This window comes from Loxodonta africana, chromosome 17 (genome assembly GCF_030014295.1).
Source record: "Loxodonta africana isolate mLoxAfr1 chromosome 17, mLoxAfr1.hap2, whole genome shotgun sequence".
Lineage (NCBI taxonomy): Eukaryota > Metazoa > Chordata > Mammalia > Proboscidea > Elephantidae > Loxodonta > Loxodonta africana.
Window position 1 is genome coordinate 22,695,202 of NC_087358.1, and position 18,230 is coordinate 22,713,431.

Here is an 18,230-nt window from a genome sequence, read left to right on the forward strand (position 1 = left end):
GTATGTACACCCGCGTGTGTATCTGTCGTTTTGTTTTTGGGGGGAGAAGCGGGCATTATCTTTCTCCTTATTAAGCCTATCTGAAAAGCTATGATCAACAAGTTTATTAATTATTTATCCATGCTCTAGCTGAACTGTGTCATCAACGATCAAATAACTTTATCAAAGAAATTAATAAAATTGCTAATGAGGATAGGTTCAAAGTCAGGACCACTTAAGACATGTCCTAATAGCTCCCACCTCTCGTTTGAAACAATCTATTAGTCAAAATTTCTGGGATATAATTTTTCAAAGAGTTATAAACCAAAGTAATTGTATTACAGTTTATATACATATTTCCATTTTTTTGCAAAAACATTATAATTCTAAACTGTCAAATACCTTGACAGGCTGAAAATACATCATACTAGACTGATAAAGTAGCAGTTATACTAGGTTAGCAGTTAAAATCATTATAAGGGCAATATAAACGTGACTATTTGATCAGAAACTCATTCTAGACCCCCAAATCCGCAAGCCACGTTTTCCAATTTCAGTGAGTGTGTTAATGAACTGTGAAGTAATCATACATAGGAATGTTCACACTTAATTTCTAAATGGATATTTCTGTAAATCTCAGTGTCATTCTCAGTGACTTACGTGGGTTCAAGTGGAACAAATTTTCTCAGGTAACTGAAGCGTAAGGTCTACCAAACTTCAAAACTCAACAATAAATCTTCATTCTCAATCAAGAGTAGAATGAAGCCCTCTAGAATTATATACCAGCCTAGAAAGAGGAATGGAGCCCTGGTGTGTAGCAGTCAAGAGCTCAGCAGCTAACCAAAAAGTTGGCAGTTCAGATCCACCAGCTTCTCCTTGGAAACCCTACAGGACACTTCTCTGTTCTATAGAGTCACTATGAGTCAGAATCGACTCAACGGCACCTAATAACAAAAACAGAGGGAGGAATATAAATCTCTAAGAGGAAATTCCCAAAGAACTACATAAGAAAGGAGACCTTGATTCTTACCCATCACTGCATAGAAAGTTCCTCGCCTAGTATCATGACTCAGTGAATGTCCTTGAGCTGGCAAACTAAGGACCCCTGTCTTGTAAATTCACAAGAGAACTTTTCTATTTCTAAATGATTAGAAACAAAAAGAAGAATAATATTTCATGCCATGTGAAAATTATATAAAATTCAAATTTCAGTGTCCATAAATAAAATTTCTTAGAATGCACCCATACTCAATCATTTCTGTATTGGAGACTGCCTTTAGGCTACAATGGCAGAGTTCAGCAGATGAGCAGAAACTATTTTCACATAAATGCTTATGTTCTTTTAGATTTCTCCTCCCTCCTGCTAATATATATATACATGTACATATATAAACATTTATTAAATATACAATGTGATGTATCCATGTAAAATATTTGTGAATATGCCATTCTACTGTGTTATTCTGCTACATTTTAATTATTTCTTTGTGCTATGAATTTAATTGTGTCCCCAAAAAATGTGTGTCAACTTGGTTAGGCCATGATTCCCAGCATTGTGTGATTGTCCACCAATTTGTCATCTGATGTGACTTTCCTCTGATGTTAATGAGGCAGGATTAGAGGCATTAACATTAATGAGGCAGGACTCAGTCTCAAGATTAGGTTGTATCTTGAGTCAATCACTTTTGAGATACAAAAGAGAGAAGTGACCAGAGAGACAGGGGGACCTCCTACCATCAAGAAAGAAGAGCTAAAAGTGAGCTAGTTTTTTGGACCTTGAGTCCCTGTATTGAAAAGCTTCCAGAGCAGGGGAAGATTAATGACAAGGACCTCCCCTCCAGAGCCAACAAGAGAAAGAAAGCCTTCCTCTGGTAGTGGCACCCTGAATTTGGACTTCTAGCCTTCTAAACTGTGAGAGCGTAAACTTCTTTTTGTTAAAACGATCCACTTGTGGTATTTCTGTAATAGCAGCACTAGATAACTAATACAGTTTGTTAGTTTATTCATTCATTCATTCGTTTACAATCTGGAGCCAGTCCTAGCATCATCTACAGAGCCTCCGCCAGTGATTATTAACTGCTGCATATTACTTGATGTTATAGATAGTCAATACTTTCCATTTATAACAATCTAATAATCACACATTAAGAAGACACTGGTATCAGTGTCTGAGTTCCAATTTTCCAATTTAACTTCAACAAACCTCAGTTTACTCACTATAAACAGGTATAAAATTGTACCCATGTCTCAGAATTATGAGGACTGAATGAAATAATACATGTAAAAGCACAATGGTTTGCAGAGTGAAAAACCAATTAATAGTAAACATTATTATTATTAGATATTGATTCTATTATTTCATTACAAATTATGTGGTGACTTTCTATTTATCTTTATGCAATTTCTGATGATTTCACTAACACCAATACCTATTAAAATATTACTGTGTCAAAGAACTAGCAATTTTAAGATTTTTGACACAGATTGCATTCTATAGTAATTTTCTACAGAACATCTGTAGGAAGCAAACTTCCTGAGCCTATTTTCTCAAAAAGATATGTTTTTGTTCCCTCATTTTTAAAGTTTGTTTTATTTGGGTATATAATACTATATTCCAAATAATTTTTCTTCAGTACTTTTTGAAACAATTTTCCCCATAACCTAGCTCTGGTAATGAGAAGGTTGATACTGACCTTATTTTAATCCCTTTGTAGACAACTTGTCTTATTCTTAAAAACTTTTCATATTTTCTGTTTCTTTGCAGTTCAAAATTTTACCATGATATGAATCTTGTGGCTATTTTTCATTCTTTCTTCTTATTATTTAACAAGCCCTTTAAATATACAGTCCCTGTGTTTCTTTAGCTCTGGGCAATTTTATTTTAATATTCCAACTTTCTTTCAAAGATTTCATAAGACGCCCATCCCAGTATAAACACAAGTATAATTGTGTATTCTATTTTTTTCCTCCTGCCTTATCTAGCAATTTGTTGCAGGAGAGAGGACAGGCACATGTGATAATAAGACATTCAGATTTTGTCTCCTATTCGTTCTTTATTTGCTCAATTTTTTATATAAATAGGATAAGGAATATATTATAGAAATTTGACCTTACACAAGTGTGAGAGTAGGTAAAATAATCTTGATTTGGCTGCTTCTTTTGCATCTGGTGTTGGGCTTGAAGTCACAGGACTGGTGATAGGGGCTAAGTAATAGGCATGAAGTGAGGGAGACCAGAGACAGCCTGGGATCATGAGGAACAAGCCAGAACCTGTGTCTCTCTATCACTGGATTACAGTTATTAACTCATTACTTACATATTTTTTGGGTAAAGTTGGGGAATGTACATCTATACTGATTGATTGAATGATATGTTTTCTCTATACCTTGGTGATGCAATGGTTAAGCACTGAATTGTAACCAAAAAATTAGCAGGAGAAAGACCTGGTAATCTGCTCCCACCAAGATTACAGCCTAGAAAACCCTGTGGGAGCAGTTCTGTTCTGTCACATGGGGCCTCAATGAGTGGAAATTGACTCCAAGGCACCTGATAAAAATAACAACATAATTTTAATAACTGCTTCAATTATGTGATACGTAACTTCTATATATTAAATTGGAACCTTGGTGGTGCAGTGGTCAAGAGCTCTGTTGCTAACTAAAATGTTGGCAGTTCAAATTCACCAGCTATTCCTTGGAAACCCTATGATGCACTTCTATTCTGTCCTTTAGGGTCGCTGTGAGTCAGAATTGATGGCAAGGATTTGGGGGTTTTTGGTTACGTACTAAATTAAACACTGAAACGAACATGGTCTGTCTTATAGATAATATATTCTAAGCCTTAATTTTGATCTTGAGTCTCCAGTCAGCACAATGTTGTTTGAATTCCTATAGCTTTATTCAACACCAAATGTCTGATAAAATAGGCTTTTGTGTATTAAATTTAATTTTTAACTTCTCTTAAGATTTTATTCTGTTTATTCTTTATGGACAATGTATCATAGTTTTCAAAATCAGAAAAAAAGTGTCAGAAATTTTAAATATGTTCTAATACAAACATGTTATAATTTTTTTTTAAAAATCATTTATGAGGGTATCAGTTGTGCATTGAAGCTGATATAAAGAATACTTGAGGAATTGATTATTTATGGGCATTTACAAAAAGAAATAGGAATAAAGTTGCTCATTTATATGTAAAACTAATTTATCTCCTAAAAGACAATAAAGCTATAACCTTGGGTTATCTTTTCTGTTGGACAAAAATTATTTGCATCTTTATGAGATTAAAAAAAGCCTATAATTTAGCATGCATCTTGAGAGTCTGGGCCTGAATCAATAGTAAATCATATGTGAAACAAAAGCCCATCTCCTTCAGGTCTGAGCTAAAATATCACATCTCAGGGAGGTCTTTCCTGACTATGCTACCAAAGTAGTCTCCCTGTCCGGTAACATTTTATCATATGTTCCTAGCCCATGTAAGTTTTTTTTTTTTTTTTTTGACAAATAGTAAGTGAGGAAGATACAGGAATCCCCCACTTTCCCAATCTTCTTACATTTAAGTGGGTCATGTGATTTGTGACTAGACGCAACCTGTCACTTCTAGGCATGAACATAGAAAAGCTTGTATGAAACCTGCCACTTTTATTACACCCTGCTGCAGAATCTAAGAAGGCATTGTTTTGAGGTAGAAGAGCAATGTTGAGATCTGAGCAGGCTAGATCACTGATTTGCCACATGGAGTACTAACAATGTAGTCTAGACAGATGCATGGACCAACAGCAGACATGGGGACAGCCAGATATAAACACTTGTGTGTCAAGTCCTGAGATTTTGATGTTGTTTTGTTAGCACAACAAAATCCAAACTATCCTGACTAACAGTATGCATATATTAAGACTGTATATATACTGTCTTAATATGTACATATTATCTATTTATCTAAAATAAGTATATACTTATTTTAGGTAAATAGATGAAAATGAAGAAAATATATTTACCTATATTTTTACTCTGAGAGCAATCCCTCATGCAGGAAAGTAATTTCATTACAAAAAATAAGTGAATTTATTGTGTTACGTCAACTCTCCAGATAATTATGGAAGAATTAATTCTAATTATGCACATGTGCTTCACATGTCTCTGTGACCCATGTATTTAGTAGTCATCAATTAACTGGCATAAAACCCGACTTGGAATAAAAGAGGTACTCTCTGAATTATTGATAAGTTTTGAAGCAGAAGAACCTACAATGCCTTCATTATGGTAATAGACAAACGTCATAGACACATCCAATGGCCAATAAGGTTGATCCTGAATACCACTTAACATGGTTAATCTTCTTAAGCTTACTTTTTGACATACTTTCTTGTCTTTTGCATGTAACCTTGGCCTCCGTTTTTGTTCCTCTCTCATCTGCTATGCATCATTCTACCAATTGCCCTCGAGTCAACTCCAACTTGAGAAGACCCTATTTTGTCAGGGTAGAACTGCGCTCCGCAGGGTTTCCAATGGCTGATTTTTCAGAGGTAGATCACCAGGCTTTTCTCCTGGGGCACCTCTGGGTGGACTCAAACCTCCAACCTTTCAGTTAGCAACTGAGCATATTACCCATTTGCACCACCCAGGGACTCCTGCTATGTATTGCAGAGGACTAAAAATCTACTAGCAACATGTCATGTATCTTGCCAGTTGGCTTTCTATTAGCTTGTGCCAGTAGGAAGTATTGTTGGTAGATCAGAAGGTGAGAAGAATAGCATTTTGTTTCTGGTACAGCAGTTGTTGGTACCTCCTAGCATTGTTAGCTGGAGCACTGATGGCAGTGAGGTGTTATTGGACTTGAGCATTTTTTTCATAGTTTCAGTGTTAATGAAAATGATGCCACATTAATGGATCTAGAACTACAATTTTAAACTCTCCTAGTGAGCAGTAGGTGACACAGGCTGGTGCTTCCAGCCCAGGGCATTAGCAGCCTTGATTTTGTGGTTTCATCTCTTCTTCCTTTATATCATTCAGGCCTTGCCCTTTTTCTTTTGATCCTCTATCTTTCTACCACCTCTTTGGAAAGGATTGATTTCTATTTCCCTGACTGGACTCTGATGGACACAGTGACAGTGGACTCACCCATCTTGACATATCACACGAAGGCAATGATGAGGAATTAACGATTCATCTAAAATTCATTTTGTAATTTACCTAAGTGAATGTGATATAAGGTATAGCAATTAGACATACTTTTCTACTTTAAATACACAGATTTTCTTAATTATCTGAACTCTCTTGAACAGAAGTAATCCTACAGGCTTCAACAACCTGAAAGAGCTGTCTCAACTTCCACACTCTAAAATCCATGCAGGTTCCTCTGTGTAATCCATCTTTGCTTTTTGTTCTACACACTATTCTAATAAACTCATTTATCTCTTTGCTCGCTCAAAGTCGTTTAGGAACAACAATTTTATATGGTGGTGTTAGAGTGACACTTAAAAACGTAGTGACCAAAGCTAAGAATAATAATTGATAGCTTATTCATAGAGAAAAAGAAACAACTTCCCAAAAAGAAATTCAAGAAATCGTAAAGTATTATTACATAGAATGAAAGTATAGAGACATATTTATAGCTTTCAAAATGTTCCCAAATGCCTAAGGTAATGAATTTTTCTATGACATTGAGTCACTAATAAAAGATTATTTTAATTTTTAAAATTAAAAATGACAAGTGTGTACAGCTGTGTAGAATACAATTACATAACAAATACAGCATGTTTTAATTAAGTAGAAAAAAGTACATAAAAGGCTCTGATGCCTAAATGAAATTCCCAATACTCAAACTTTTATCATGTCCACGGGCAGTTTCAATTTATGCTAATTTGCAGCATAATATTTTTTCTTTTAATTGTGGTAAATATATGAGGGTAAGTCAAAAAGTATTGCTATTAGGGTTGCAGCCTGTATATATATATATATATATATACATATATGGCTTTATTCCCAGGAGACAACCATGTCTCAGTCAGTTTTTGCATCCAGCTCCCTATCCAGGATCTCAAGGTAACATGAATTTCTCTTTTTCCCATGGTCTAAATAATTATAACTGAAAGATCATGTATCCATCCTCAATACACCTCATGTATAAAGAGAAATAACAGGTTAACTAATATAGAATCTCGCTTGTAAAAGTTTTGAATAGGAGAGACCATCCACTTTCATCTGATGACTTATCAGTAATTCTTGGAAAGGAAGAGCAAAGACTGTGACCTGACTATGAAGTTTTTCCTTTCAGGGAGTGCTCCCTTGCTTACTGTTCTCCATGGCCATATTTGAGATTGATTATCAAGGCCTTTTCTAGTGCTCTACTAGGTTTTTAAACATTATAGTTAAAATTATTGTTGGCAGATAAACTAAAAATAAAATCTTTAAATGTCATAGTACTACTTTACTCAATTACTTCATCATTACTAATTAAGTACCTTAAGACTAAAGAAGAACACTGAAGGAAATTTAGAATAATTATCCAAAACAATTAGCCTTAAGAATTTTATTTCATCAATGCAATCATTTATTATCTTTGCAATTTATAGAATGATTTAATTTTGTTATGTAAATTTCAGAGTAGTTATAGTTACTGAGATTAAATATAGAAAAAGGGATATATTTGGACAGTTTGCAGATCTATTTTTCCTAAAAATCTTGTTTTTGCTGTTATCTTTTCTGCATTATTAGAAATTGAAGATCATGTGAAATGACTGGCGTGTACAGCTGTGTAGAAAACAATTGTATAGCAAATACTTACAGAATGTACCCATTAAACTGGAAAAAGTACATGACTACCTATTTAGCTTGCTGTAGAAAAAGAATATTCATGAGAATGAAATGCAATTTGTCTTAAAATTATTTTTTTTTTAGTACATTTAATTTCAAGTCTACTTTCCTTTAAATATTCCCAGGGTTACAATGATCACTAATATAGAGGTTTTAAAATCATTTGATCTGCAGTTATACCTGGCAAATCTGTGTTATTTTTGGCCTTTTATTTCTTACGTTTGAGACTTTGGCAGGACTAATCATGTTGATTGATATGTGGTAAAGGAGACCGCTGTGAAAACTGCTCTAGAGCAATATGTTGCTGATGAAAAGGGTGCAATTGAAGATTTTTAAATAAAGTTAGAATACCTTTAGTGTTGGGAGACGCATGGATTCCAGGGAGACTGATATCAGTTAACAGTTAAGCCAAACTGTAAATGTCATTAGCATTTGCTGTCAAAAGAGAAAATCAGGCTTTAAAATGCCAAGAAATCGTTTTCTTATAGTTTTTTGTTACATTATAAATCACACTGGGAAAATTATAAGAGTGGTTATCAGCCGTTACAAGGCAAACTGTACCTTTTTGTTACTTTGACATATATATTTCACCCTTCCGCTCAGTTTTCCTGCTAAATATAGTATGGTAAGAACAGAAAATAAGAAGACAAGTTTTTCAATCCCACATTTCCCATTATTTAAAAAAAGTGATTATTTGTGTTTATTATAATAGCAACACAGGGTGTCTTGGAGAAAGAGGGTAAGGATGCTCTGCTATGACCATGGAGTTTACTGTCCTGACAGAGAAACCAAACCAAAACCATTGCCTTTGAGTCGATTCCAACTAATAGCGACCCAATGTGACAGAGTAGAACTGCCCCATAGGGTTTTCAAGGCCATAAATCTTTATGGAAGCAGACTGCCACGTATTTGTCCAGCAAGCAGGCTGTTAGTGGGTTTGAACAGCCAACCTTCTGATTAGCAGGAGAACACATAGCCACTGTGCCACAGGGAATACACACACGAAGTTCCATGAAGAGAGGAGCATACCTGTTTATTCATCTCTGCGTCACCAGTGCCTAGCACTGTGCTTGACATAAAAAAAATTCTCTCTCTAGCTCTCAGCTTAATATTCCACAAGACCTTGTCTTTCCCAAAGAAGAGTATCAGTAGACAAATATCAAACTGATTAATGAAACTAATTTGATCTTTGCCCTACTGAAAGGTAAGTCTCTCTCATGAAAGAGGAACAGGTTTTTCTTTTTTGCTTGTTTATTTCTATTTTGCTCAAAATTATGCCATCTTTGTTTAGAGTAATCCTTTATTTTTCACACTGGAAAATTCAACATGCTTTATACATTTATTGAATTTATGTTATACAGATATTCACATATCTATATATAACTGAGTAAATAAGGAAGTATATGACTTTTTATGCTAAAATGCCTGTCAATATAGAAACAGTGCAAATAAGGAAAAGTTCCTCACCTAAAAATTCATGGCACACTGTTGTCAAAAACTAAAATTAGAGTAAGACTGTGATTTGAAATTTAATATTTTCCAGGATAAACATTTCTGACTTTCCCATGATGTTGTTTTGTAATCAGATATAACTCTTGCATACATCGAACAAGGACCACCATAACCAAAACAACATCAGCACAGATAAGTCAAAACATATCTGAAGACTGTATTGCAGCTAATTTGAAAAATTAAAGGACAGTTAAGTATTGTTCAAACAGGGAAGGCAGAAGGGAAAAAAAAAATTCCCCTTTTGGGAAACTTCTCTGCATTAAACAATTTTTCTAGGATTTTGGAAATTCCCTAAAAGTTTGTTCATTTTTTTGTTTATTTTTTTTTTTGTGTTTCTAACTCCTGAGATTTCTTTTTGAATTTTGTAGGACTTTACTGGGAAAACAAATATCCAAGACATTTTTATATAGAATGAACTCAAAAAGAAAACTCTTAAAAGGGACAAGTAGAGCTGATCCTTCCCCCGAGTCCTGCAGACACAAGATGTTTCCTCCACTCCAATACTAACAAACCACTTATCTGAAAACTCCTTTTCAAATAATTTGATTTGGGAAGAGTAACAGCTGTTCAGTAACAAATATACCTAATTTCCTTATCTGTACATGGCAACTGTATGCAGAGATGAGGAGTATTAAGTAGTAGTTATCTCAGAAGAAACTGCTGTACAATGAGGGAAATCAGGATGCTTTGCTGCATGACACAACCTGACATTAGTATTTCAACTTTTGCCAGAAGAACCACAAAATTCATGAGGTAGGCTACACTAACAGAATGCAATCCCTAACAGAAAGATGTCAGTTGATACGGCTTCCTGGTGTGCTATCTGAAATTGTAGGAGAGCAATGAGTTAAGGATCATTGAAGCTTAAAAAAAAAGAAAATAACAGAAAGTACTCAACAAAAAGTGGTAGAATTTATTAGAGATGGTTGTCAACAAAACATTAAACCCCACTAGGAAATATCTCTCAGAGTAAATCAAATCAATGTTTCTAAGGTCTACACTATTGGAAAAAAAAAAGATAATAGAAAAATATCAATGGATGCCTAAATCAGAACAAAATATCAGAATAAGAGTGATAATCAAGGTTTTCCTCTGGCTTTATTTGGCTCTATATTTCATGTCTGATTGCTAGAAGCCTATATATTCTGCAAGAGGGATATATTCGTATATATATATACACACACACAAAAAAACACATATATGTGTGTTATATATATACATACATTTGGAGCAAGAAAGTAAGGATATGTTGCTAGGATATGGAGTTTACTGTCCTGGCAGAGAACAACCTCTGCCATGTATTTGTTATTGTGATGAATGAAAAGTGGTCATTATCATGGATAACATAACCTGTCAAATTTGCATCCCAGAGAAGCTTCATAAAGACCTTCAAGGCTATATGAGGACGCTAATCTTATGACAATTTTGTCATTCATCATTAAGGTTATACATGATTTTAAATTGTTTTGCCATAGTAAAAATTTTAATATTTAAGATTTCTTTTAATAAAATCATATAGTGGTAAAATAGTTAGCTGTTATATGCTACAGTATTTTCACTTAACAATTTTATTTCCTGAAAGATAATATATAACAGTAAAATAACAATATAGGAGGCAGAATCTTCAAAGTAATAGCAAAAGCATTATGGGAAACATAGGTAAAATGCAAAAGCTTTTGAAAATCAAATTTTCCAATACGTGTTTTCCTCAATTTACAATGTATTGGAGTTACATCGAACCACACTTATGACCGTCTGCTTTTTTTTACTGTACATTTTATCATTAGTAATATGTACTACATACATTGTTGCAGTACATAATTTGCTGATGTTAACATTCTCAGATGTTCACTAGCAGATGTTCCAAGACTGGGTTTATAAAGCTACTGATAATAAAAGGCAATAATAATGAAAGTCAAAAAAAAAAAAAGAGGTATTTGACTCATGTCAGAACCAATTTACGAACGAAGTTGTTGGAACAGAACCTTGTCGTTGTAAGTCGGGGACTGCCTGCGTAGATAAATTGCCATAAAATTCCAAATGTGATTGCATTGTTTTGTTGTTGTTACTTGCCATCAGAGGTCATTGTTGTGGCTGCTATGTCATCCAATACACTGAGTGTTCGCCTCATTTTTGCTGACCCTCCACTTTACACGACGTCTCTTTCTAGCGATTGGGCCTTTCCTAAGCAAGATGAAGTCTTGCCATCCTCGCTTCTAAGGGGTATTCTGGCTGTACTTCCTCCAAACAGATTTGTTTGTTTTTCTGATAGTCAAGATATATGCAATATTTTCCTCCAGCACCACAGTTTGAATGCATCAATTCTTCTTCCATCTTTCTTTTTCCTTTTTTTTTTAAAAATTGTGCTTTAAGTGAAAGTTTACAGCTCAAGAGTTTCTCATACAAAACTTTATACACACATTGTTATGTGACCCTAGTTGCTATCCCTATAATATGTCAGCACACTCCCCCTTTCCACCCCAGATTTCCCGTGTCCATTCAGCCAGCTCCTATCCTTTTCTAGCTTATCATCGCGCCTCCTGACAGGAGCTGCCCATTTAGTCTCACGTTTATCTACCTGAACTAAGAAACACAATCTTCATGAGAATCATTTTGTCTTATAGCCCAGACTCGATGGCACTGGGTTTTGTTTATTTTTAATCTTTGTCTGAAGAACTGGCTTCAGGATAGCTTTCAGTTCTGCCTTAACAGAGAGCCCAGGAGCCATGTCTTCTGGGGTTTCTCTAGTCTGAGTCAGACCGTAAAATCTGGTCTTTATGCTAGAATTTGAGTTCTGCACCCCAATTTTTTCTTGCTCCATCAGGGAGTCTATGTTGTGTTCCCTGTCAGGGTGGTGATTGGTCGTACCTGGGCACCATCTAGTTCTTCTGGTTTCAGGCTGATGGAGTCTCTTGTTTATGTGGCCCTTTTTGTTTCTTGTGCTAATATTTTCCTTGTGTCTTTGACATTCATTCTCCTTTGCTCCATGTGCGTTGGGACCAAGTGATGCACCTTAGATAGCCATTCGCTAGCTTTTAATACCCCAAGTACCACTCATCAAAGTGGGATGCAGAACATTTTCGTAATAACCTTTGTTATGCCACTTGACCGAGATGTCCCATGAAACCATGGTCTTCAGGCCCTTCCTTGCCCCTGCTACTCTGTCCCTCAAAGTGTTTGGTTGTATTCAGGAAACTTCTTAGCTTTTGGTTTAGTCCAGTTGTGCTGACTTCCTCTGTATTGTGTTTTGTCCTTCTGTTCACCTAAGATAACACTTGTCTACTGCCTAGTTAGAGAGTATCCCCCTCCCTCCCTCCCCACCACTGTAACCATCAAAGAATGTTTTCTTCTGTGTTTTGAGTTCTTATAATATTGTTATCATACAATATTTGTCCTTTTGCTACTGATTAATTTCACTCAGCATAATGCCTTCCAGATTCATCCATGTTATGAGATGTTTCACGGGTTCATCATTGTTCTTTATTGTTGCATAGTATTCTATTGTGTGAATATACCATAATTTGTTTATCTACTCATCCATCGATGGTCACCTAGGTTGTTTCCATCTTTTTGGTATTGTGAACAGTGCTGCAATGAACATGGGTGGGCTTGTATCTATTCATGTGAGAGCTCCTATTTCTCTAGGATGTATTCTAAGGAGTGGGATTGCTGGATCATATGGTACTTCTATTTCTCGCTTTTTAAGGAAGTGCCAAATTGATTTCCAAAGTGGTTGTAGCATTTTATACTCCCACCAGAAATTTATGTGTTTCAATCTCTCCACAACCTCTTCAACATTTAATATTTTGTGTTTTTTTGGATTAACTTTAGCCTTGTTGGGGTGAGATGGTATATAATTGTAGTTTTGATTTGCATTTCTCTAATGGCTAATGATCGTGAGCATTTCCTCATGTATCTGTTAGCCACCTGAATGTATTTTTTTTCTTTGCTTTGTCTAGCTTTCACGTGCATATAAGGCCACTGAAAATATTATGGCTTGTATCAGACACAACTTAATCATCAAAGTGATATCTTAGTTCTTAAAACTTTAAAGAAGTCTTTTGCTGCAGATTTGCCCAATGCAATACATTCTTTGACTTCTTGACTGCTGCTTCTATGGACATGATTATTGATCCAATCAGAATGAAATCTTTGAAAATGTTAATTTTTTTTCCATTTATCATGATGTTTATCAATCCAGTTGTGAGCATCTTCATTTTCTTCATGAAGTCTGTGGTTTTTGACCTTCATCAATAAGTGATTCAAGTTATCTTCATTTTCAGTGTGCAAGTTTGTGTCATCTGCATATCACGGGTTGTTCATGAGTTTCCTTCAATCCTGATCCTATGTTTTCTTCATATAGTCCAGTTTCACAAAAAGGCTACAACACTGCCTCATGCATTTTCCAATTTTGAACCATTAAGTATCCCCTTGTTTTATTCTAAAGACTGTCTCCTGATCCAAGTATAAGTTCTACATGAGCACAAGTGTTTTGGAATTCCCATTCTTCATAATGTTACCCATAATTTGCTATAATTCACACCGTTTTTCTAAGAAGGGGCTGATGGATTCAAACTGCCAACCTTTTGGTTATCAGCCATACCTCTTAACCACTATGCTACCAGGGCTCCACCTTCCCATAAAAAACATCTTTTTGGTGGTCTCTGTGGCCAACATCCATCTGACATTAGTAATGGTATTCCTCTTTCTGTGTCTTCTCTGAATCCAGCTTGAACTTCTGGCAGTTCCTTTTCAATGTATAAATGTAGCTGTACAACACTTATTGTAGTTGTTTACTGTAGTTGTACCACTTCTGCACAATTTTGCTAGCATATGATAATAGTAATAGCATTCAATAATTTTCACATCCTATTTGATTGCTTTTCTTTGGGATGGGCACAAATACGGATGTCTTCTAGTTGATGATCTAGGTAGCTATCTTTCAAATTTCATCACACAGATGAGTAAGCACTTTCAACGTTCCATCCATTTGTTGAAGCACCTCTATTGATATTCCTTCAACTCCTAGAGGGTTATTTTTCACCAATGTCTTCAGAGCAGCTTGAACTTCTTTCCTCAGCACTAGCAGGTTTTGATTATATGCTACCTCCTGAAACAGTTGAATGTCAACTGCTTGTTTTGGTACAGCGCTTCTGTGTATTCATTCCATCTTCTTAGGCTTGCTGTGCCATTCAAATTTTTTACCCAGAGAATCCTTCATAAATGCAAACCAATGTGATTCCATTACGGGTGTTTATTTATTTAAAAAAGTGCACACAAATATAATCTCCAAATGGCCTTGTATATATTCTACAATATGGAGTCATTCCAGAGCCATAAATTTCTTATTGTTAACTAAATTTCAGGCTGGCAAACATTAACTAGAGTCAGTCTTTTCAATTATCTTTAAAACAAATGTCACGTCTTAAGTTTAAGCTTTTTTTTCAAGTGTAATTGCAAGCGAATAAATTAATCATGAACTATAACATAAAAGGAGAGAGGACAATAGGCCCCAAGAGGGAGGTGGACTCAAATGAACTAAAGAATTTAATACTCAACTTCAGTGCAATATTATGCCTTTCTCTTGAGCAGATGAGAAATAGCAGGGGTGGGTACTTGCAAAATCATCACTCTAGTCAACTCTCTCCTGTGACCAAGCTAAAAATTCGTCAGTAATCTGAAGGCTAGAATATAATTCCAAACACCAAAAGCCTGTAATGTTGCAAACTCATCTGCAGTCCTGCTCTATGTACTGCATACCAAATGTAACTACTTAAATATTTAGCATCTGTATCAATTTGTGGTGTTGTGTGTGTGTGTATGCAAACTTATTTCTTGCAAACACCTGCTTCTACCATGCATTATGTAGACTTAAATAGTCCAAACTGAGAGGGCAATGTATAGGATTCTCCAAACATTTTCCAGTCTGCTTCATCCTGCTACTTAAGTATTGTTGCCAGCTGTGTCTAAAATTTAGAGAAAATGAAAAATATATGTAATGCTTTTTTTTAATTGATTGAAGAAAATAGGTTACAGAGTAATTTAAATGGCAGTTACGTTTTATTATCTTGGCAGGTTCCTTAAAGATAGCAATGAATCAGAAGCTACATTCACTTCTGACCAGCATGTCAGAAAATGTTTGTTGCTGTGTTGTTAGTTGCTGTGAAGCCAATTTTGACTTATGAAGAGGCCATGTGCGCAGAGTAGAACTGCTCCATAGGGTTTTCAAGGCTGTGGCCTTTCAGAAGCAGATTGCCAGGATTGTCTTCTGAGGTATTTCTGGCTGGGTTCAAATCGCCAAATTTCAGCTAGTAGTCAAGTGCTTCGCTGTTTGCACCACCTGGGAACTTCATAGAAAATTTCTAGATTGGATCAATATATAAAAGGATTTTGTACCTTGCTAGTGATTTTTTTTTTTTTTTAGAATTATCTGGGAACCATCTGGGACATATAGGATCTTCAATATTCGGTTTTAAGTATTATAGATAATCCAGTCAGAGGCAGTAGGATTGAACGTGTCATTGATTCTTTCCCCCGCCACTGCAGAGGATTAACTTGGGGCAGGGATGATGAATGAAATTCTATGTTCTTGAGATTTCTATGACATATTGTATGGCCCTCCACAGCCTAGACATCTGAGTCCAGTTGCCACAGAAGACAGTGGAAAAATTACCACAAGGCATAGCATTTCCTGTTAGTAATATATATGTATGTATGTATATATATATATAAATTCCTGGGGAAAATAGAGACGAGGCTTAATCTGACGTATGAATAAATTCATTTTCTATTGATGAAATAAGAGCCAATAACAAGCATCTTGAGAAACTGGACACCAGATATTTTACTACTTTACTGCAGGCAAAGTAATTTAGCATGCTTTTTTCCCTGGAAGGGTATCTGTCAAGCTACTGTTAGGAAGTTCTTGTGGTGTAGTCTTCTCTTGAATTGGAGGCTTTGTGGAATTTCCTTTCTTGATTGATGTTATAAAATGCAAAGAGGATGCATCCTTATATGAAATAGGCCTTGATCTAAAGCTCATTTCTACCCTCAATAGTTGAGTCATTCTGTCTCTGGGTGTTTCAGTTATTTCTCTGTGACACGTGTTGATAAGAATTGTTACAGATTTAGATAAAATTGTTGGTATAAATCCCACATCCTGCATAGTTGCACTTACTAGCTACTCCAGAAATATTATGTCCTCCCCCTTTTATTATTAGCTCTTTAATTTTTTTCAAATAAAATATTTTACATGTCATTAAATTATGTATAATGACTTCTGCAAAACAAGCCTGATATTTACCATTGTGTTCTGTTCATGAATCTGACAGTCCTTCTGTAATAATGCTTTGGTAGTACGTATTTGTTATCTTTATCTTTAGATAGAGTCAATGAGGTTTAAGAAGTTTGAATAACTTGTTCATGTTTATGAAGCTCAAATTTAGGCTCAGATATCCTTGGAGCCAATGTCAAAATGCAACAAGCCACACAACATTTCTGTAGTCACGCAAGTGGAGGATAATGGACTAGAATGCCCCAGAGATCTCTTTAACATCTTGTTTATGTGATCCTGTGATCAAAAGAAATATCTAAATGCACTGAAAACAATTAAAAAATGTATTGGTATTAATTCACTGTGTCAAGAAAAGGAGTTTTAATTCTGTCAAAAAGTATGATTCATGGATTATTTGTACACTTAGAAAAAACAGGAAATTCAAGATAACTGTAGATCAAGACTAGTTTTAGCTTTACTAAGTCTAGAAAGGAAAACATTTTGCCTGTGGGATAAAAGAAGAGAAAAAGAGCAAAAACAAGAGGATAAGTCAAGACCTACGAATTTTCCTCTCAGATCAGGTACTAAATTTAAAGTTGCTATTATAGATTATTTTATAATATTCAGAAATGACACTGCATACACAACCCTTCCTTGGATATTTGACAGTTAATTGCATGCATCACATTATTGTCATACCCTCTGGATTCCTCAGGACTGACTTTCCCATTTTTGTCTACGCATTTTCTTCCACTTTCCCCAAGTATTGTACTGGGCTCTAGTCAATGTCTTCTCTTTTTCATCCCTATCTCACAAAATATCTCAGCTACTTTCTATTCTCTTATCCTTGTTCCACTTTTTATCAATGTCTATTCAGTTTCATCTCTTCTTCAAAATTCTTTTTAACATTTCTTGTCTTCTTCTACCTTCCTTTTTTCTTACTTTCTTCACATGCCCTTCAGCTTCTTCTCATCATAAAGACCCCTCTCTAGTCTATGTCTACACCCATCCACCCTTGTTGTCTAGGTCCTCTGGTCTGCTACTTCTTCAGGAACCTTGATTATATATGCACTCCTCTGTATTTTCAGTCTTTTCTCAATTGCCTGTATCCTATTGGCCTTCAAATATGTTTTGTTTTTAATCTGCAACAAACACGTTTTACTCTATGTTATTCTTTCTGTCACATGCAACCATCTGTTTACAGCAATTTTTTTTTTCCTGAAGTAATGTTTACACTTGTTGTTTTAATTTTTCATGTTCCTTTTTTTCCTCAATTTGCTGCCAGTGACCTACAGAAATAACATTTGCTATGGTCAATGAATCCAATAGATTACTTTCTTTTTTTTAAGTGTTGTAAAAATACAGATACAACAACAACTGCCAATTCAATATTGTTCACGCATACAATTCAGTGAGATCAATTAAATCAATCATGCTGTGCCATCATTGATATTCATTGCCAAATTTCCCATCACCATCTCTCTTTCTTTCTTCCTCTTGCCCCTGGTAACCGCCATTAATCACAACAGTTTACTTTTGAGGCTTATTTGATCTTAGAGAAGTGAATGACCCAGCCACGCTTTCTCTCTTTTTGACACCCTTGGATACAATTCTTGGAAACCCTATCGGGCAGGTCTACTCTGTCCTATAGG